The sequence below is a fragment of the Leopardus geoffroyi genome, chromosome C1 (genome assembly GCF_018350155.1).
Source record: "Leopardus geoffroyi isolate Oge1 chromosome C1, O.geoffroyi_Oge1_pat1.0, whole genome shotgun sequence".
Taxonomy (NCBI): domain Eukaryota; kingdom Metazoa; phylum Chordata; class Mammalia; order Carnivora; family Felidae; genus Leopardus; species Leopardus geoffroyi.
In genome coordinates, this window is record NC_059328.1 from 34,377,382 (window position 1) to 34,399,460 (window position 22,079).

Below are 22,079 nucleotides of genomic sequence, written 5' to 3' on the forward strand. Positions count from 1 at the left end.
AAACAGCTTAACCAAAAATGGGTAAAATATCTGAAGAGACACTTTACAAAAGATGTACAATGGTAATAAGCACATGAAAAGATTCTCAGCATTGTTACTCATCATAGAAATACAAATTAAAACCATAGTGAGATAACATTACATATCAACTAGAATGACTTAAGTTTTGAAAAAAGATAAAGTGTTAGCAAGAATATGAAGTAAATGGAACTCTTATATTGCTGTTGTGAATGTAAAATGGTGCAACTCCTTTGAAAACCAGTTTGGCAATCTCTTAAAAAGTTATACACACACCTGCCAAATGGCAGTCATTCCACTCGTAAGTATTTACCTAAGAAAAAGTAAAAGCATATGACCAAATAAGACCTGTATATGAATGCTCACAGCAGCTTTATTCCCAGGAGCTCCAAACTGGAAACCAACCCAAATGTCCATCAACAGGTGAATGGATGAACAAAATGTGAAATATTCACACAGTGAAGTACCATTTAACAATGAAAAGGAACAAAGTTGATACGTTCAGCATTGTGGATGAATGTTAAACTCATGAATGAGTACATATTAATATTATTAAGTACATACTAATATTAATATTAATTAGTACACATTAATATTAATTGATATTAGTGTAATAGTATATTATGACTACATATTATATGTTCCATTTATATAAAATACAAGCTAATCATTAATAATTAAAAGCAGATTGTTAGTTACCTTGGATGAAACATGAAGGGAGAAATGGATTGCAAACAGGCACAGGAATTTTTTGAGATAGAAATGCCCTGTGTCTTGATAATGGCAGTGGTTTTGTGAATGTATATAACTGTAAATACTCTTCAAATTGTATACATTAAATTGAAGCAGTTTATTGTATGTAAATTACTCCTGGATAAAGTTGATAAGAAAGAGTAAATGCATATCAAACATACATATACTAAAAGAACGTAAGCAAATGTATCCATTAAACATAGAATGGTTGCCTCTGTAGGAGGAAGAAATGGGAGAAAAAGGGGAATAAAATTTATGACTTGATTTATACTATTTTCCATAGGGTTCTTTGCAATTCCCTCAATGTGGTTGGGTAATCGTTTCTGTATGCTGGTACATTCTGTGATAGTTAGGAGACTAGCCTATCTGAATGCAGGAAAGACTCTCTAGGGAGCAGAATAGCCAGCATCTACACTAAAATCCACATAACATTGCTGCGTAAGAAATGAAAGAATATTGAAATAAAGATACACCGTGTTCACGCAGCAGAAAGCATGATCTTAAGATACTGAATCTCCCCAATTTGTTTTAGGATTCAACACATTTCCACTAAAAATCCCAGAAGGTGTGGTGGGTTCTTTTAAAAATTCACTTTTTTGCTAGAAATTGCTAACTGACTCTAAAGTTAATATGAAAATACAGAGAATTTAAAATTGTCAAAATAGTTTTGGTAGGGCATGTGACTCTTGATCATGGGGTCGTGAGTTCAAGCCCCAGGTTGGGCACAGAGCTTACTTACAATGGCTAAAATTAACAACTCAAGAAACAACAGATGTATGTTGGCAAGGGTGCAGAGAAAGGGGAGCCCTTTTGGACTGTTGGTGGGAATGCAAACTGGTGCAGCCACTCTGGAAAACAATATGGAGGTTCCTCAAAAAATTAAAAATAGAACTACCCTGGAGTGCCTGGGTGGCTTAGTCAGTTAAGCGTCTGATTTTGGTTCAGGTCATGATCTTGTGGTTCGTGAGTTTGAGCCCCACATCGGGCTCTCTGCTGACAGCTCAGAGCCTAGAGCCTGCTTCAGGTTCTGTGTCTCCCTTTCTTTCTGTCCCTCCCCCACTCACACTCTGACTCTCTCTCTCTCTCTCTCTCTCTCTCTCTCTCAAAAGTACATAAACATTAAGAAAACATTTTTTTTTAGTAATAAAAAAAGAACTACCCTATGGCCCAGCAATTGCACTACTAGGTATTTACCCAAAGGATATAAAAATGCTGATTCGAAGGGACACATGCACCCCAATGTTTATAGCAGTGCTATCAACAATAGCCAAATTATGGAAAGAACCCAAATGTCCATTGACTGATGAATAGATAAAGAAGATGTAGTATGTGTATGTGTGTGTATATATATATATACACACATATGTAGTATGTGCATATATGTGTGTATATATACACATATGTAGTATGTGTGTATGTGTGTGTGTATACACACACACACACAATGGAATATTACTCGGTGATCAAAAAGAATGAAGTCTTGTCATTTGCAACAGTGTGGATGGAATTAGAGTGTATTAGCGTAATAAATCAGAGAAAGACAAATATCTGATTTCACTCATGTGGAACTTAAAATAGATGAACATAAGGGAAAGGGAAGGAAATACACATACATTGACTGTGTTCCTTATGCTGTGCCTTTTATTCCTATGATTTACTTATTTAATAGCCAGTTGATTTTTGATAAAGATACCAAGGCAATTCAATAGGAAAAAAAATACAATCTTTTTGATAAATGGTAGCAAACAAATCTTGACTCATGTTTCTCACCATGTACAAGATTAACTTGATAAGTATCATATATCTAAATGGAAGTGCTAAAACTATAAACAAAATATAGGGCAGAATCTTGGTAACCTTGAATTTGCTAAAGATATCTTAGGGAGGGTAAAAAAAAAAGCATGAAAACATTAATAAATTGGGCTGCATCAAAGGTAAAAAATTTTGCTCTTCAAAAAACATTGTTAACAAAAATTTTAAGGCAAGCCATGGACTGGGAGAAAATTTGCAAACCATAAATACAATAAATAACTTGTATTTTGAATACATCAAAGTGGGCAGAGATGTAAATAGACACTTTACCAAAGTAGATATGCAGATGACATGTGAGCACATGAAAAGATACTAAACATTATTAGTCCTTAGGAGAAAGTAGAAGTTAAAACCATAAGAAAGTATTACTCTAAACTCTTTAGAATGGCTGATATGAAAAAGATAGATTACATCAGGTGTTGTCCAGAATGGGACAGCTGTTAACACTTCTGCACTGCAAGTGGTCATGGGAAATGGTACAACCACTTGGAAAGCAATTTGGCAGTTCTTAAAAACATTAAACATTCACCTAACATACCCAGCTATTCCTCTTCAAGAGGGGTGAAAGTGTATGTTCACGCAAAGACTTGTACGTGTGCATTCATCATAGCTTTGTTTGTAATAGCTCCAACCTAGAAACAACTCAAAGATCCATCAGTAGGTAAATGAATAAATTGTGGTACATCTACACAATGGAATGCTACTCAGCATTAAAAAGGAATGAACTTAAAAGAGTGAACTGTTTTTTTCCCAGCTTTATGAGATATAATTGGCATACAGCATTGTATTGGTTTTAGGTGTACAGCACGATGATTTGATATATGTATGTGTTGTGAAATAACTACCACAACAAATTTACGTAACGTCTGTCATCTCATGTGAGTACAAAAGAGGAATGAACTGTTCATACACAAATAACATGGATGAATCTCACAGTAATTGCGCTGAGAGAAGCCAGACACAAATGAGTACGTAAAATATGATTCTATTTATAAAAGGCAAACTTATTTATAGTGACAAGAAGCAGGTCAGAGGTAGCTTGGGAATGGAGTAGGGTGAGGGGTGGGATTAAAGGAGCCTGAGGAAACTTGTGGGGTTGATATCTTTCTTATCATAGTTGTGGTGATGGCTTCACAGATATATGTCAAAATTCAAGTTGTACACTTTATATATAGACAGTTTATTGTATGTTAATTTAGACCTCAGTAATACTGTTTTTTTTTTTTTAATTTTTAAAATTTTTATTTATTTTTGAGAGAGACAGAGCACAAACAGGGGAGGGACAGAGAGAGAGGGAGACACAGTTCAAAGCAGGTTCCAGGCTGTGAGCTGTCAGCACAGAACCTGATGCAGGACTTGAACACATGAACTGTGAGATCATGACCTGAGCTGAAGTCAGATGCTTAACCGACTGAGCCACCCAGGCACCACAGTAATACTGTTTTTAAAAATAGCCAGAGATGGGGCGCCTGGGTGGCTGAGTGGGTTTAAGTGTCCAACTTCGGCTCAGGTCATGATCTCATGGTTCGTGAGTTTGAGCCCTGCGTCGAGCTCTCTGCTCTCAGCATAGAGCCTACTTCGGATCCTGTTTCCCTCTCTCTGCCCCTCCTCCACCTGTTCTCTCTCCCAAAAATAAATAAATATTTTTAAAAAATAGCCAGAGGAAAAGGAGCGATTACCTTCCAAAGAACAACAGTTAGACTGACAATTGACTTCTCAAGAGCAGCAGTAAAAGCCAGAGACAGTGAACTATTTTATTTTGTGTAAAGAAGACACCTGTCAACCTAGAACCCTGCATATGCATGTTTCAAGAATGACACAAACACTGAAGAAAGTTCATACTAACAGATACTCAGTAAAGGCACTTACAAAGCATAAACCTCAGAAAAAAGAAAATGATTCCAGAAGAAAGATGCAGGAAGGATTGGTAAGCAAAGAGAATGGTAAATGTCAGGATATCTAAGCAAACATTGATGCTGTTGCCCAATATTTGGTATTATAGAAACAAAGGGAGAGAACTATACTACTAGTCAGTAATAGCATATCAATTGAGAGAGGTTAAGAGTTAAAGTATTCTTCTTACATTGTTTGGTAGGAGGGTTCAATATATTGATAAATTTAGAATTCTAAGTTTTACGTGCAGGTGAGTTTTCTCGCTTAACTGCTACATGAATAGAGTGTGTAAAGTGCGTGACTCCAGAACTAACAGAAGAAAAAAATGTAGCGAGGAAAAGAAAAAAGAAGGCAGGGTGTCAAACAAATGTTTGAAAGAAGAGGCCAACACTTATACATGAAACAAAAAGTTGAATGTATTGGTCATTTGAGCAAGAACTGTGCTTGTAAGACATAGTTTCTTAGAACAAAACAGAGAGCCCTCTTTCCTAGCAGTGGTTTTCAGAGTTTTGTCAAGAGCGTTTTCATGTTAATAATAAGATACTGGTTGCCCATTGCAGCGGGTTGCCATTTGCATTGGTGTTGCAAAGTGATGGTGGGTACAACGGCTCACACCTTAGCACGGAGCAAAGCAGGGTACCAAACTGAACTAACAGTCATTGTACTTTTCACTGCCCCACACACTGAGGGAAAAAAAAAGCCAGTTTCATTTAAGAATGTTTAAATTTTTTTTTATTAAAAATTTTTTATTAAAAATTGTTTAATGTTTATTTATTCTTTGAGAGAGAGAGAGAGCACGAGCAGGGGAGGGACAGACAGAGGGAGACACAGAATCCAAAGCAGACTCCAGGCTCTGAGCTGTCAGCACAGAGCCCGACATGGGGCTTGAACTCAACGAACCGTGAGATGAAGTCAGATGCTTAACTGACTGAGCCACCCAGGCATCCTGAGAATGTTGTTTTTTAATTTTAATTAAATTAAATTTATTAATTTTTTAAAGTTTATTTTGATGGGGGGAGGGGCAGAGGGTAGGGAAGAGAGAGGGAATTCCAAGTGGGCTCTGAGCTAAAAGGGCTAACAGCCTGGAGCCCAACCCAGGGCTCGATCTCACCAACTGTGAGATCATGACCTGAGCCAAAATCAAGAGTTGGATGCTCAAACAGCTGAGCCACCCAGGCAGGCGCCCCTAATTTTTATTTTAGAGAGTGTGTGTGAGCATGAGCAGGGGAGAGAGAGAGAATCCCAAGCAGGTTCCATGCTCAGCATGGAACCCAACGCAGAGCTTGATTCCACAACTCTGGGATCATGACCTGAGCAGAAATCAAGAGTCGGACGCTCAACCAACTGAGCCACCCAGGCGCCCCTCACTTAATGTTCTTGGTGAGGGGTGTCTGGCTGGCTCAGTTGGTAGAGCATGTAACTCTTGATCTTGGGGTCGTGAGTTTGAGCCCCACATTGAATGCAGAGATTACTTAAATAAGTAAATTTTTTTTTGAAGAAAGTTCTTGATGAAACAGATCTTAATTTGACTAAATCTTGACCTTTGAGTATATATCGTTTTTCTAAAAAACAAATATGATGGGAGCATCTGGCTGGTTCAGTTGGTAGAGCATGCAGCTGTGGATCTCGGAGTTGTGAGTTCGAGCCCCGCGTTGGGTGTAGAGCCTATTTAAAAAAATAAATAAATAATAACAAAACAAATACGATGATGAAATGGGAAATATGCTTAAGTATGCATAAAGCACTACTATGCACACTGACGTTTTATTATTGTCTCAAGGAAAAGCACTTGTGTGATTGAGCTGCAAGCTGAACTAGCTACTCTTTTGAGGGAACACCATTTTTACTTGAAAAAATGACTGACAGGCAAACCATGGTTATTCAGACTTGGGTATTTGGGAGACTTTCTCAAAAAGGAATACAGTACACCTGTCACTTCAAGGGAAACAACGGACTTTTTTGTTTAGATAAAACTTGAGCTTTCAAATGAAAATTAGAATTCTGAAAAGCTTCTGTCTGCTGCCACGAAACTGACACCTTCTCAATATTTAAACACGTTTCTGATGAGATTGGTAGTGATATTAACAAATGTGATTTTTTTAATGTGGCAAAATGAGTGTGAAAACATTGGAAGTTTTGTACAACTCAGTGAACTAATAATGTCCAAAAGACCACTGTTATGATGTTAACAAATTATGCGTGGCTAAAAGATTCATTCAAAGTGTAAGACCAGTGGATGTTAATGTAACAAAGTATGAAAATGTTTACTGATATGCTTTCAGATTCAGTATTGCCACTAACTTGTAAGAAACTACTGCTTTTTGAGTTTGGGGTAGCATCAAAGAGGAATGTCCATAACCATCTGAAAAGGTTATTATAATATCTTTCCCTCTTCTAACTGTATCTGTGAGAGGCCAAAAAAAATTTCGTATATTTAAAACATTTCACAACAGATTGAATGTGGAAATGGATGCATATCCAGACTTTTATAAAGCTGTAAATGACATTTGCACAAATTTAAAACAGTGCCACTCTTCCTACTAATTTTGGGGGGAAAATAGTTATTTTTCTTAAACTTATAATATGAGCTTTATACTGTTAATTTTAAATTGCTATTTAAATATTTCTTAGTTTTTTTTATTATTTTTTAATTTATTTCTTAGTTTTAATGTCCAGTATAGTAAATGTTAGTATAATTATTAACCCATATCATATAGGCCCTCTTTGGGATCCTCAGTGGGTTTTGAAGACGTAAAATGGTCCTGATACCAGGACTTCAAGAACCCCTGTTTATTCTAGAGTCTTCAAAAGAGTGGAGTTCAGGCATTGGTAGACTTTCAGAAGTAAGAGTGTTTAGGGGTTGGTTGACCTTTAGCTCTGGATACACAGCTGTCTGAGTAGGATTCTTGTTCAATGGAATGGCTTTCAGAAGCATGGTCATTGAGGTGAAGCTGTTGTCGATTGCCTGGCTTTTCAAAAGCTTGTATAATGGTGTGAAGCTATCATTGATTTGGGTGAGCTCGAAACCAGTTCTGGTAGTTACTTCTTGCTATAGAAAAAGAACAATCACTACTTTCTTAAGTGGTTGGGAAGCTTTTATTCTCAATGGAAAAGATGGGCAAAATAGAGTGCGCAACTCTCATAACTCAAAAATAAAAAGACAACCCAGTTTTTCAAATGGGCAAAGGATCCGAATAGCCATCTCTGCAAAGAAGATGCGGGTATTTCCTGCTTTGCAAAAGTTTGTGTTAGCCACTTTGCTTTTCCGAAAGACCTGCATTATTAGTACCTGTTTTCGCTGAGAGAACTCTGAAGAGGATTTTTGTTTTCATGAAAAAAGGTGAAAAGAGAAAGTAGCGTTCGGTGTCTTGCAGTGAGCTATTATCCAGGAAGCGTGCCCTTCAAGCAGTGAGAGTGGCGCCCCCTAGTTCCTTCCGCGGGAACCACAGTCACTGTGTCAGCCTCAAGCTGCCATAAGCTTTGGACTGTGTCTGTGAGCATCAGTGCTTTATCTCAACTTATTTTGTGCATCCTTTAGCAAGATGTGTCCTAAAATACCAGAAAAGCCTAAAGGGGTTATTATTTTTGTGCCTGGGAACGCTCAAACATTTTTCCATATAAATTAGTGGTAATTGCTTCCTCACTTTAGGCCATTTTGGCTTATGAAAGGTTTCATAGGAATGCTCTGCTTTCGGATATTGGGAAAACCTGTGTACTCATGGTCAGTAAGCACGTGAAAAGATGCCCAATATCATGAGTCACCAGAGCAGTGCAAATAAAGATCACAATGAGACCCCACTTAACTCCTAGGAGGATGGCTGTAATCAAAATGACAGGGCAAGTGTTGGTGAGGATGTGGAGAAATTAGAGCCCTCATGCACTGCTGGTGGGAATGTAAAATGGTGTAGACACTTTGGAAAACAGCCTGGCCATTCCTTAAAAAGTTAAACACAGGGTTACCAGGGTGCCTGGGTGGCTTGGTCGGACTCTTGGTTTTGGCTTAGGTGATGATCTCACGGGATTCTCTCTGTCTCTCCCTCCTTCTCTGCCCCTCCCCCGCGCACTCTCTTTCTCTTTCTCTCAAAATAAGTAAATTAACATTAAAAAAAAAAAAAAAGTTAAACACAGGGCTAACGTTTGACCCAGAGTTTATACCTAGGATCTCAAGAGAAATGAAAACACATGTCCAAATTAAAACTTGTACACAAACTTTCATAGCGGCATTATTCATAACAGCCAAAAGTGGAAACAACCCAGATATCTATCAACTGGTGAGTGGATAAATGAAATGTGGTCTCTCCACACAATGGAATATGAAGAAAGGAATGAGGTACTGATATATCCTACAACGTGAATGAACATTGAAAGCATGTGAACCAGTCATAAAGGACCACATGCGGTATGAGATGTCCAAATGAGGCAAATCTGTAGAGACAGAAAATAGATTAGTGTTTGCTTAGAACTGGAGGGATGGGAGTATGAGAGGTAAAGGGTATAGGGTGGCTCTTCCTGAACCCATACCTGCCAAGGCTACGTCAGCATGGGCATTGGGAGGAATGCCCTCCCTGGGAGCCTTAGCAGTTCATTTCCTGTTGGTGGGGGTTTGGGAACCTGGAAATTCTTTTAAGATTTAGTAGTCATGGGCTGTTGCACGCTGGGCTTGGAATTTGTTTGGCTGTAGGTTCTCTTGAAACCTAAGGAGTCAGCTCTAGAAAGATTCTTTTGAGATAATTGTGGAAATAATGAATGTGGACTGAGCATTTGATGATATTAAGAAATTAACTTTGTTAGATGTGATCATGATATTGTGGTCACAATAAGGAAATCTCTTTCTGTCTTATAATTATGTCCAGACAAAGTATTTAGAGATGAAATAGCATGATGTCAGGGACTTATTTTAAAATAATGTAGCCAAAACAGAGAGAAGGAGAAAGAAAGAGGGGCGGGGGGAGGGAAGAGAAGAGAGAGAGCGAAAGAAGAAAGGAGTGAAACCAGGAAACCAATAGCAAAATGTTTTAATTGCTTAATCTGTTGGATGGGGTTCATTACATTCCTCTCTACTTTTGCGTAGTTAGAAAACTTTCATTAAAAGTAAAATCAGGGACCCCTGGGTGGCTCAGCTGGTTAAGTGTCTGACTCTTGTTTTAGGGCCAGGTCATGATCTCATGGTTCGTGAGTTCAAGTCCCACATCGGGCTCTGTGCTGACAGTGTGGAGCCCTCTTGGGATTCTCTCTGTCCCTCTCTCTCTGTCCCTCCCCCATTTGCACCGTCTCTCTCAAAATGAAATGTTTTTAAAAAATCAAAAATCTTTCATAGGCAAATAACCATAGATGTGAAAGATCGTATTTAGACTCTGATCTTTGACTTATTGGCTTCTGTGCTCTGTCCTTCCTTTGAGTTAATCTGTGGCTACTTGGTGAAACCTGTCCTACAGTAGGCTAGGATGGGAGACAGTACTCGAATCTGATCTTCCCCTGTGGGTCCACTCCAGTTGTCTGGCACAGACCTGCAGGTTGAAAAAGGTTTGGGGCCTCAGTTTCATCTCTTATGAAAGTTGCTGCTTGGCAGTGTCCCCTTACCACCCCTTCAGTTTAGAGTATGGATTTGTAGAGCAAGGGAGGGAAAAGTCTCGTGCATGGATGTTCATATTTATACATACACAGGCATACACAGTACATATACATTTGCATATATATGCATAAAATCACTCTGGAAGCATAAAACCCCAAAATAGTAACTTTGATTGCCTTCAGGGAAGAGAAATGATAGTTGGGAAAGGTTACAGAATGAAAGAGGACCAAAGACCAAGTCCTGGAGGAATTTATAACTAAGGGGTGAGCAGCGCATGTGGTCACTGCTTAGAAAGTCACCCCAGATAAAACTTTTGTTTTTCTTAAAATAAAACTTTTAAGAAAGCATGAGAAGGAGCAGCCAGAGAGAGAGGAGGGAAAATCAGAGGGAGAAAAGAGTTTTTAAAAAGTAGTGCAAAGGCATGCATGTGCCCTTTGACCCCCCATTTCCTCCCTAGGAATTCATCTGCAGGTATTCTTGTACACTTACAAAATGATAGCACTGTCGTAGTTTTTATTTGTTTGCTTTTTGCAGCATTGTTTTTAATGGTGAAAGTTTGGAAGGCGGCGAAGCATTCACCAGTAGGGGCCAAGTTCACCCATCCAAGGGGGTGCTGTGCCCCGGAAGCATGAGGAGGCTCTGTACTGGCTGCTGTGAGATTTCTAAAATACATTGTTACATGTGGAAAGTAAAGATGAGGATTTTTGTTTGGGGTTTAGAATGTTTTACACTTTTATCATTGTTCTGGATGGATGTAGCAGTTGTCATAGTCCTTATTATCATTACAAAAATACTGATTTTTGTCGTTTTTCTCCCTGATCTCTAGTATTGTTATTCTTATCTTATTCCAAGCAGTGGTTGTCATGGAAGAGTGGCAAGATCAAATTTTTGAGTTATTAAATCTGGTTCATTATGAGCCTGTCACAGTTGCCTCCTGTGTTGTATGACTGCCAATTGCCTTTATATGGTATTTTAGCTTTTTAATGGAGCTTTGATCTGTAGTAGTCTCCTTCAGCCACAAGAGGGCAGAAGAACCTTTTGAATTGCTAGAGAACAGTTTTGTGCTGGGTATCTTCCTTCTGGCAGAATCGTGCATGGGATAGTTCTTTAACTCGTTCCTTGGAGTGTGTGTATCTAGAAGGCCGTGCCTGTGCCTACCGTCAGTAGAGACGGGTAAGAGGAGAGAACAGGTTTTGGAACCACATATACTCGCCTTTGCTCTCCCTTCCCCCTTGCAAATTACTTAGTCAACACCTCATAGTAGCTTGAATATGCAAGACTACCACAGGAGTTGAGGCTCTGGAAGAAGCCCAACCTGACTTGGAGTTCTAACTCTGGGACTTTAAGTAGTTTATTTACGCTTTCTGAACCTGAGTTTTACTGCCTGCAGAACTTAGAAAGAATTTAAGAGATAGTGCATGTGAATAAAGCTCCCAGCGCTGTGTTGTGGTGAGTACTCAAAAAGCAACTGCTCTAGGGGTGCCTGCGTGGCTCGGTCGGTTAAGCATCTGACTCTTGTTTGGCTCAGGTCATGATCTTACAGTTGGTGAGTTTGAGCCCCACACTGGGCGCTGTGTTGACAGTGTGGAGCCTGCTTGGGATTCTGTCTCCCTCTCTCTCTGTCCCTTCCCTGTTTGTGATCTCTCTCTCAAAACAACAACAACAAAACAAAAACAAAAACTAAATACCTGCATGGATGGATAATAGATCCTCAATAATTTTTATTGTGTACCTCTTTGCTACGTATTTAATAATTTTATTTGATTACAAGCCAGGTGGTAACATTTTCTTTAGGACAATTTCAAAGCTCCTTTTCTCAAAGCGGATCTTAAAATGTTTATGGTTTCTTTTACTTATTTTCTTGGAAAGAGTCTGTCTTTTAATAGTATAATACATTCTGAATTTTTGTAGAGAGTCTGTTTTATTTTATTTTGGGGAAGTTTTTATTTAAATTCCAGTTAGTTCACCTGTAGTGTAATATTAGTTTCAGGTACACAGAATAGTGATTCAACACTTCCATCCATCACCCGGTGCTCATCACAAGTGCACTCCTTAATCCCCATCACCTGTTTCACCCATCCTGGAGAGTCTAAGTTTTAAGCTTAAAGCTTCTATCCCATTGTGACTTTGTGTATTTTCATTTTTGATTGGAAAGTATGGTATTTGTGTCATATTCGGAGGCAGGGTTGTTGTGTCAAGAATACAGTGCCTGTCTCTGCTTGGATCCTGAAAAAGCAACTCTGACACAAAGGTTAGTCTTATTGGGGAGTGGTTTGGGGTCAACATTCTCGATAGGAAAAGAAAGGAAAGGGAGGAAAGGGAGGCTGGATTGTGCAGAGGGAGAAGTTGGACTGTGGTTCAGTCCCAAGAAAGGCTTCAGCCGATGCCGTGGGGGCTGTAAAGTTTGGATGGCCCTTCTGAGTTGAAGGGAGGGGACTTCATCTTTATAGTTTCTCCTTGACTGGCCATAGGCTGCCACTAGTCATTGGAAGGGCCAAGAAGGCACGATCCTGGGCAAGCATCTGTTTTCAGCTAAGCATTTCCTGAAGATGCCTGACAGCTGGAGGCTTTCTGCCCACCATGATCCCAGCAGATGGGGACTAGTCGTCTGTTCCTTACGGGGAGGTGGGGAAGGGATCTGAGGGGTGCACTACAGCTCCCACCAATGCCCAAGTCACCCGGAAGGGAAAATAGTAACATGGCTAGTGCAGTGTAACAAAAGGGCTTTAGACAGAGTTGCTTGTAAGTAGCACTCAGGAATAATTGCTGTTTTTAACTTTAAGAATTCAGGGGGTGCCTGGGTGGCTCAGTCGGTTGAGTGTCTGACTTCGGCTCACGTCATGATCTCACAGCTCGTGAGTTCTGGGCCTGTATCGGTCTCTGGGCTGACAGCTCAGAGCCTGGAGCCTGCTTCGGACTCTGTGTCTCCCTCTCTCTCTGCACCTCCCCCCCCCCCCCCCCCCCGCCTCTCTCTCTCCAAAATAAACATTTAAAAACTTTTTAAAAATATATTTAAAAAAATAAAAAGAATTCAGGATACTATCATTTTAGGGCAGACTTGCTATAATTACAAACTACCCCCAAACTGCAGTGACTTAACACCTCTAGGGCGGGGCTGTGGGGGCCGGGGGAAGAGTTCCCTTCCACCTCATCGTTCAGGGACACAGACCGTTCCCATCTAGTGACCCCAGCAGCTCCTGCAGCCTTGGACGCCTCCCCTGGTCCTCTGACCCAGTTCACAGAGGACGAATAGGAGAGAACATGGAGGTTTTGCAGAAGCTCTCCAGGGGCCAGGGCCGGAGCTGGTGTACCTCCGCGGCCCACATCCCATCCTCAGACCCCAGGCACCGGCTGAGGGGAGCTGGACCCTAGCATAGCCGTGCGCCCGGGAGGACGAAGACAGACGTGGAGCCCGCACTGCTGGGGTATTCTAGTGCTCACACCCTGCAGTGGCTGGACTTCGTCACTGTTGGTGAACCAAAGATACTTCAAAACTGTATGTTTTTACTTTCTTAGAATTACATGTTGAAGTTTCCAAAAGCGTAATATCACAGTTTTATTTTTACCTGGGGGGGGGGGAGGGGGTATTTTTCAAAGGCTCAGGAAAGCGAGGTTTTACCAGAGGGTAGGGACAGAACAAAATCGTACAGAGCTGAGAATTTAAAGCTTACTTGCTCTGGAAAGGCAAAAAGAGGCAAAACGACTTCAGTTGTGTACGTGCGTGTGTGTGTGTGTGTGTGTGTGTGTGTGTGTGTATTTCTAGTGGTACAGAAGGAAATGGAAAAGCCTCTGGTTCTGTCACAGAGCTGTGAGAATCGCTCAGCTATGCAGGCAGGTCTTCTCACGGTAACATGGAGGTGGTTGGGGGAGCTAGGATTACAGGAAATGTTCATGCAAATAGCACTGATAGCTCCTGGGGATTCACCTGGGCACCACCCAAGCAGCCCTTGAGTCGGACGGAGAGAAGCCAAGGTAGAGACATCAGTGACTTGTCAGTCAACGGGTGTTACTGTTGAGTGACAGCTGACAGCTAGCTTTGTTCTAGGCAGTGTGGGACACATAGGATGAGAGGCACCAGGGTCTGGGAAGTTTGCAGCCTGAAAGCTGAGGCTCAGAGAAAGGACCCAGGGGTAAGACAGGGCCAGATTAAGTGTTTCAGAGGTGAGGAGGAAGAAGTGAAATCGAGGGGGGCCTCGAGAAAGACATGTGCCCTAAAGCAGGGACCCTGATGGAAGGGGTAAGACTGGGGCGCCTGGGTGCCTCAGTTGGTTAAGCATCCGACTCTTGGTTTCAGCTCAGGTCTTGATCTCACTGTTTGTGAGATCGAGCCCTGTGTCAGGCTTTGCACTGACAGCTTGCTTGGAATTCTTTCTCTCTCTCTCTCTCTGTGTCTCTCTGTGCCCCTCCCCAGCTCTCTTTCTCTCAAAAACAAAACAAAACAAAACAAAACAAAAACAAAACTTTAAAAAAGAAAGGGGTAAGACGTTAGGGGACCTAGGAAAAGTGATCTAGGTAAGTAGAGCATTAGCGGTATTTCTGAAGCAACGGTGATTGCTGAGAGCAGCCAGTGAAGAATGGGGGCGGGGGGAGTGGGACGGAAGATTGGAGTGGGGCAGAGTCCCATTTATGGAGGCCCCCATATCAGCCGCCCAAGTTTAGGTTTGATGTAGCCCAGCCGTTAAATATTCTTACACGGAATGGAAATAACTGGTGGAGACGTGGTGTTCTGGACTTGGGTATGAAGGAGAATTAACAGAACGCAGAGTTTTCTTCTGGAATTTCCATCTGAGTACCTAGAATTTAAAATTGCCTTCCTTTATTCCCTCAGTGAAGTTCATTTAGTTGTACTTATTAAGCTAGTTACTATGCTAGTCTCCTGAGATCAAAATTAAATCAGCCTCAGTCCATACCTTTAAGGAAATTATAGCCTGGTTAGGTAAGGCATACTTTATTTTATTATTGTTTTTTAAACGTTTATTAATTTTTGAAAGAGAGAGAGTGCAAGCAGGGGAGGGGAAGAGAGAGAGGGAGACACAGAATCCGAAGCAGGCTTCAGACTCCGAGCTTTCAGCCCAGAGCCTGATGAACCGTGAGATCATGACCTGAGCTGAAGTCAGATGCTTAACCGACTGAGCCACCCAGGCGTCCCTGGTAAGGCATGCTTTAAAACACGAGGGCACCAGGTGTTACACATACTAAGACAGGGAGGTATAGGTGGGCACACAGTGCCGTCCAGCCTTTTGCACAGCCCACACTCTGCTGGGAAAGCACTGGAATCCTCCTGAAATAAAATAAATACTGTAATTACAAATTAATGAAGGGAAATTCTTCTGCCCCCACCACTGCCCTTGATATTTACTGTTTGGGAAGTGCATTTTAGGTGGAGGGAATAGCATGAACAGAGGTGCGGGGTACCTGGAGAAGGGCTGGGAGAGAGTCCTGCATTGGAGCACCAAGTTTGGGCTCTGGGTAGAGGGGAGCCTCTGATGAAAGGATTGTAAACCAGAGAGAGAAGTGGTTGGATTTGTGCTTTAGTAAGATAGCTCTGGCAGCAGTGTGGAGAAGCGGTGGCAAGGGAAAACCTGGAGGTACAGGGACTGGCTGCCCCTTAGGCCAGGAATGGGGAGAGGGCTGGAAGGGCTGCATGGAGGAGGGGTCCTCTGAACTACATAGAGAAGGATGAGGAGGAGCAGACAGAGAGGGGCATTTCTGGCAAAGCGAAGATCATGGGAAAAGGCACAGAATGTGAAAGAGCCTGGCATCTACGGGGAGTCCAGCATGGCCGGCATGTAGGGTGTAAATGGGGGACATCCCTTACCGGGTGGGTAGGTCATGATTCAGGTCACGTTGAAGAGTGTAGATTTTATTGGGTAAATGAAGAGAAAACATCAGGTCATACATGCAGCAAATCTCAATAAGTTTCCCAGGATTGGTAGCATATGGAACACATTCTCTAGCCACAGTGGAATTAAGCTAGAAATCAGTAACAGAAAGATAACTAGAAAATCCTTGTATGTTTAGAAGTTAAGAAATGAACTTGTAAATAATCATTGGGTCAATGGCGAAATCATAATGGAAATTGGAGAGTATTTTGAATTAAATGATAGTAAAAACACTACATTAGAACTTATGTAATGCTACTAAAACCAAGCTTAGAGGGAAATCTATAGACCTAAATGTGTATATGGGGAAAAAACTGAAACAAAGGGTGAAAATCAGTGATCTAAACATGTGTTTCAAGAAGTTAGAAAATATACAGTGAATTAAACCCAAAGAAGGAAACCAAAATAATTAAGAGTAGAGTTTGAAGAGAAAAACAAAACAGAATATAGAGGATTAACAACCCCAAAAGTTTGTCCTTTCAAAAGACAGATAAAATGGTCAGAGCTCTGGCAAGACTGACCACAGAGGAATCAGGGGAGGGAGAGCGTGGGAGCCCCAGTGCCCAATGAGCAACACCAGGAATGGGCAGGGGCAACAGTAGAGAAGCTAACAGACATGAAAAAGATAAAGAGAGAATATTGTGAGCAATTTTATGCCAGAAGTTTTGAGAGAGAGAACTTCTGCCTCCGTGACCGGCCTGCAGTCCTCAGCTGTATGCATAGATTAACGCAGACAGTGCAGATTGGAAGCTTTTGGCCCAAGAAGGAAGGTGCAGTCTCATCTTGACTTGTTCAGGTAGAGCTGGTGACAAGATCCTAAAGAAAGAGGGTGTCTTGTTCAAAGACCACCTTGATCCGAGGAAAAGAAACAAGCTATCCTGGAAGTGAGAACAGGGATGAGAATCAGTTGGACAGTTTTTGACAGACTGTTAATGCTAGAAACAAAGCCTCTGATAAAATCACACCTTGCTTCTTCATTGCTTGGAAGGGAGAAGAGGGGCACCGGGTGTCTCAGTGGTTAAGCATCTGACTTGTTCAGATCATGATCTCACAGTTCATGAGCTCTGCCCGCGTCGGGCTCCCTGCTGACAGTGTGGATGCATTGCTTAGGATTCATTCTGTCTCTCTCACTCTCTGCCCCTCCTGTGCTGGCACGCAAGGGCGCTCTCTCTCTCTCTCTCTCTCTCTCACAAAATAAACAAACAAACATACATTTAGAAAAAAAGAAGGGAGAAGTTGAGCAAACATTGCCGAGTTCTTGCTGCATGCCAGATACTTTGCCAACTGCCTGGGATCTTAATCAAATGAAGCTCCATCTCTGAGCTGGAAGGAAGCGCCGTGCCCCAGTCTCGAGCAAGGAGTATTCAGATCTTCCCCTCAAGGTAGACAAAGCCCTTTTCACGTTCTGATGGGTGCAGCCTCGACTGCCACAGGAACAAGGGTGGCTGGCATCTGTCGAGTTTCAGGGCCTCACCGTGTGTCTGCCGGTCTCGGTCTCGGACCTTCACTCTTCCAGTTTTCCAAGTCCAGTGGGATTCTGTAGTCCCGCATCAGTCCATCAGCGTTTCTCCCTCTGCCTTTCCCAGCCTGCGGTTTCTCCCAGCTCCCTCCCTTTGGGCAATCAACACGCTTCGCTTATTTACATGTACGTGAAAATTGTGAATGCATTTTATATCCAAAATGAGTGCTTGAGCATGTCTGCCATAAACAGACTGGCTGGTTTAGAAGACATGAATTAGAGACCTTTTTTCCATGTACTGTAAAAACAGATTCTTGGGAATCATCATTTATATTTGAATAAGTGGGGCTGCGTCTTTTTGGAGACCACTTTTGATGCAGTAATCTCAAAATTAGAGCTCAGAAATTACAATTTTTCACAAAATTTTGTGAGGCTGTGTGTTTGAGCCACGATAAAATAAGGCTCATTTTAGAATAAACATCTACGCTTCTGTCATTCAGAGGCAATCTGAGGTAATTTTTGTTTTATTTTTTTCCTGAATTGTTTTCTGTGTCCCGAATGTTTTTCCTTGTTACATATAATGAATCACACTGGTGTATACATATGTTTTTTAAAGTTTTTAATTGTGTGACTTATACGGTATAGCGTTAGTAGTCTGATATTAGAAGATCATAGGGCCTTATTAAATTAGGCATACATTTTAGGGGCACCTGGGTGGCTCAGTCGGTTGAGCGTCTGACTTTGGCTCAGGTCATGATCTCACGGTTTGTGAGTTTGAGCCCCTCGTCGGGCTCTCTGCTGTCAGGGCTGAGCCTGCTCTGGATCCTCTGTCCCCCTCACTCTCTTTGCCCCTCCCCTGCTTGCACTTGACAGTCTGATCGCGTGTGTAGTCGCTCAAAAATAAATATTTAAAGTAAATAAATACATAAATTAGACGTTTTAAACATGAACACATGCTCATTTACCTAACTTCAGTGAACAAATGTATAGAGTAAAAACTAAAACTGACCCATCACACAGTCCCACTCGAAAGGTTTGGCGTGTATCTCTCTAGGCCATTTTCATGGATGTGTGTTTTGTGTATGTGTATGGATGTTTCTGCCATCCAGGTGATTATAGCTGTGACACCTATACTATTATTTGCAGGGAAATAAGTTTCTTTCTTTTTTTTTTTTTTTTAAAGTTTATTTGTTTATTTTTGGGAGCGAGAGCACAGGTGGAGAGGGGCAGAGAGAGAGAATCCAAAGCAGGCTCCACACTGTCAGCATGGAGCCTGATGCAGGGTTTCAACCCACGAACTGGGAGATCGTGACCTGAGCTGAAATCAAGAGTCAGATGCTTAACTGACTGAGCCACCCAGGCACCCCAGGAAAATAAGTTTCTTAAACAAATGGATACTTCGTATTCTACAGAAGATTGCCCTTTTCAAAGATGTGTGCTCCTGGATTTGGGATCTCCTTTGTCTCTCCTCCAGGAGTATGAAAGTTAAAAGAAAAAATAAGAAAGGGGGGAATATTCGAAGCCTGCTGACTTGAAATCAAACACATCCAATAGAGGCAGTCCAGTTTTTTATCCGATACATGTATGTGCTTTTTCTAATTATATACATATTATCTGAAATCCAGAGGTCTGATGACAGAACTGACCTTCCTTTATGAACTAACTCATTGCTTAAGTGCTCTTCTCTACATTCTCTGTGTCCTTTCTTATCCCACAAGGTTAGTTTTTTTTTTTTTAATATTTTTTTTATTAACGTTTATTTATTTTTGAGACAGAGAGAGACAGAGCATGAACGGGGGAGGGGCAGAGAGAGAGGGAGACACAGAATTGGAAGCAGGCTCCAGGCTCTGAGCCATCCGCCCAGAGCCCGACGCGGGGCTTGAACTCACGGACCGCGAGATCGTGACCTGAGCTGAAGTCTGACGCTTAACCGACTGAGCCACCCAGGCGCCCCAAGGTTTGTTTTTTTTTTAAAGAAAGAAGTTTTTATTTAGTCCAGTTGTTCAATAAATGGAGTCAAATGGGGACATTATTTGTTCTCTTTTGACTAATACAACCTTTGTTTTCAAATCTTTTTTTGGAAAAAAAGTCTCTGTATTAGTGAACTTCTCAATTAGGTTCTGAATGTCCTCACAAGTAGGAAAATGGAAGTGAGGAAGGACGAAGGGCAGGGTTTTGCGTGTTGTAACTGCAGTGCCTTCTCAGTTTACCTCAGTTTGGAGGTTCACATCTGACCCAGCTCTGGTGGCTGTGATTTTGGCTCCTGGTTGACATTCAACCTGTGAGTTTATTTTATTTTTTTCTTTTTCCCCAAGGAGTGGAGAGATTCTGGTTCGACTTCCTTTGGCATCTTAGTGTTGTCCTACAGCGGTTACTATGTGCTCTGGTCTCAGGGCTTCGGTTCTGACTCGTTGTTAATCCTTTCTATGTGTTTCACCTCAACTTTTTGCTTTGGAAAAATTGCAAACAGTAAAAAGTTGATAGAACAGTACCGGGAGCATGAGAATCCTTTCAGCTAGATTATCTGGTTAACATGTTAATGTTTTTGGACGCCTGGATGGCTCAGTCAGTTAAACCTCCAACTTCAGCTCAGGTCATGATCTCACAGTTCGTGGGTTCAAGCCCTGTGTCAGGCTCTGTGCTGACAGCTCAGCCTGGAGCCTGCTTTGGATTCTGTGTCTCCCTCTCTCTCTGCCTCTCCCTTGCTTGTGCTCTTTCTTTCTCAAAAATGAAAACATTAAGAAAAGTTAACATGTTGGGGCGCCTGGGTGGCGCAGTCGGTTAAGCGTCCGACTTCAGCCAGGTCACGATCTCGCGGTCCGTGAGTTCGAGCCCCGCGTCAGGCTCTGGGCTGATGGCTCAGAGCCTGGAGCCTGTTTCTGATTCTGTGTCTCCCTCTCTCTCTGCCCCTCCCCCGTTCATGCTCTGTCTCTCTCTGTCCCAAAAATAAATAAACGTTGAAAAAAAAAAAAAAAAAAAGAAAAGTTAACATGTTAATGTTTTGCCACATTTGTTCTGTCTTTGGAGGTAGACAGACACACATTTTTCTTCACTGTTTGAAAGTGAGTTGCAGAGTTTTTATTTTTAAGACTTTATTTATTTATTTTTTTTTGAGCATTTTTAGGTTCTCAGTAAAATTGAAGGGAGAGTACAGATGTTTCCCATAAACCCTCTGACCCCACATATGCACAGCCTCCCCCCATTACCAACATCCCCACCATCCACACTTATTACAATTGATGAACCTGCATTGATACATCATTATTACCCAAAACCCATGGTTTACGTTAGGGTTTACTTTCGGTGTTCTACTGTCTGTGGCTTTGGATAAACGTATAATGACATGTATCCACTGTTATATAATCATGCAGAATAGTTTCACTGCTCTAAAAATCCTCTGTGCTCCACCTGTTCATTTCTCCCTCCCCGCCGGCAACCACTGATCTTTTTATGGCCTCCATAGTTCTGCCTTTTCCAGGTATCATATAGTTGGAATCACACAGTATGCAGCCTTTTCAGATTGGCCTCTTTCACCAAACAATAGGCATGTAAGGCTCCTCCATGTCTTTTCATGACTTGATAGTTTATTTCTTTTTGGCACTTAATAATATTTCATTGTCTGGATCTGCCACAGTTGATTTCTCCATTCAACTATTAAAGGACATTGCGATTGCTTCCAAGTTTTGGCAAATATGAATACAGCGGCTATAAACATCTGTATGAAGGTTTTTTTGTGGACATAAAATGTCAGTCCCTTTGGATAAATACCACATACGTTGTTGCATTGTATAGTAGAGTGTGTTTAGTTTTGTGAGAAGCGGCCCCACAGTGTTCCGAAATAGCCGTACCATTTTGCACGCCTACCGGCAATGAACGAGAACTGCTGTCACTCTACATCCTTGTCAGTTTTCGGTGTTGTCAGTGTTCTGCATTTTGGCCATTCTAATATGTGTAGTGGTATGTCATTGTTATTTTAAAAATTTGTATTTCTCTGTTGACATATGATGTAGAACATCTTCTTTTCTTTTTTTGAAGTGTTTATTTTATTTTATTTATTTTAATTAGGCTCCACACCCATTATGGGGCTTGAACTCACAACCCTGAGATCAAGGGTCACATGCTCTACCAACTGAGCCAGCCAGGTGCCCTGTGGAACATCTTTTTATGTTTGTTTGTTTGTTTGTTTGTTTTAAGTTTATTTCCTTTTTGAGAGAGAGAGAAAAAAAAGAGAAACTGCACACATGCTAGTGGGGGAGGGACAGAGAGAGGGGGGAACAGAGGATCTGAAGTGGGCTCTGTGCTGACGGCAGAGAGCCCGATACAGGGCTTGAACTCATGAACCGTGAGATCATGACCTAAGCTGAAGAGAAGATGGATGCTTAACTGACTGAGCCACCCAGGCGCCCCTCTTTTTGTATGTTTATTTGCCATCAGTATATCTTGTTTGATGAAGAGTCTGTTGACATCTTTGGCCCATTTTTTTAATTGGGTAGTCTGTGTTCTTATTGTTGAAGAATAGAGTTCTTTGTATATTTTGGATAAACATCCTTTATCAGATATGCCTTTATAATTATTTTCTCCCAAACTGTGCTTGTCTTTTCATTCTCTTTACAGAGCAGTTTTTCATTTTAATGAGGTCTGACATAACAGCTCTTTCTTTCCTGAATCCCATCTTTGGTGGCGTATCTAA

At 41.4% G+C, this 22,079-nt stretch overlaps 1 protein-coding gene across 4 annotated transcripts in view; it reads left to right on the top strand.

The window, feature by feature from the left end:
- The window catches only part of ST3GAL3 (ST3 beta-galactoside alpha-2,3-sialyltransferase 3), a 191,545-nt gene that overhangs the window by 36,526 nt on the left and 132,940 nt on the right, over positions 1-22,079 (top strand). The window lies entirely within an intron of this gene.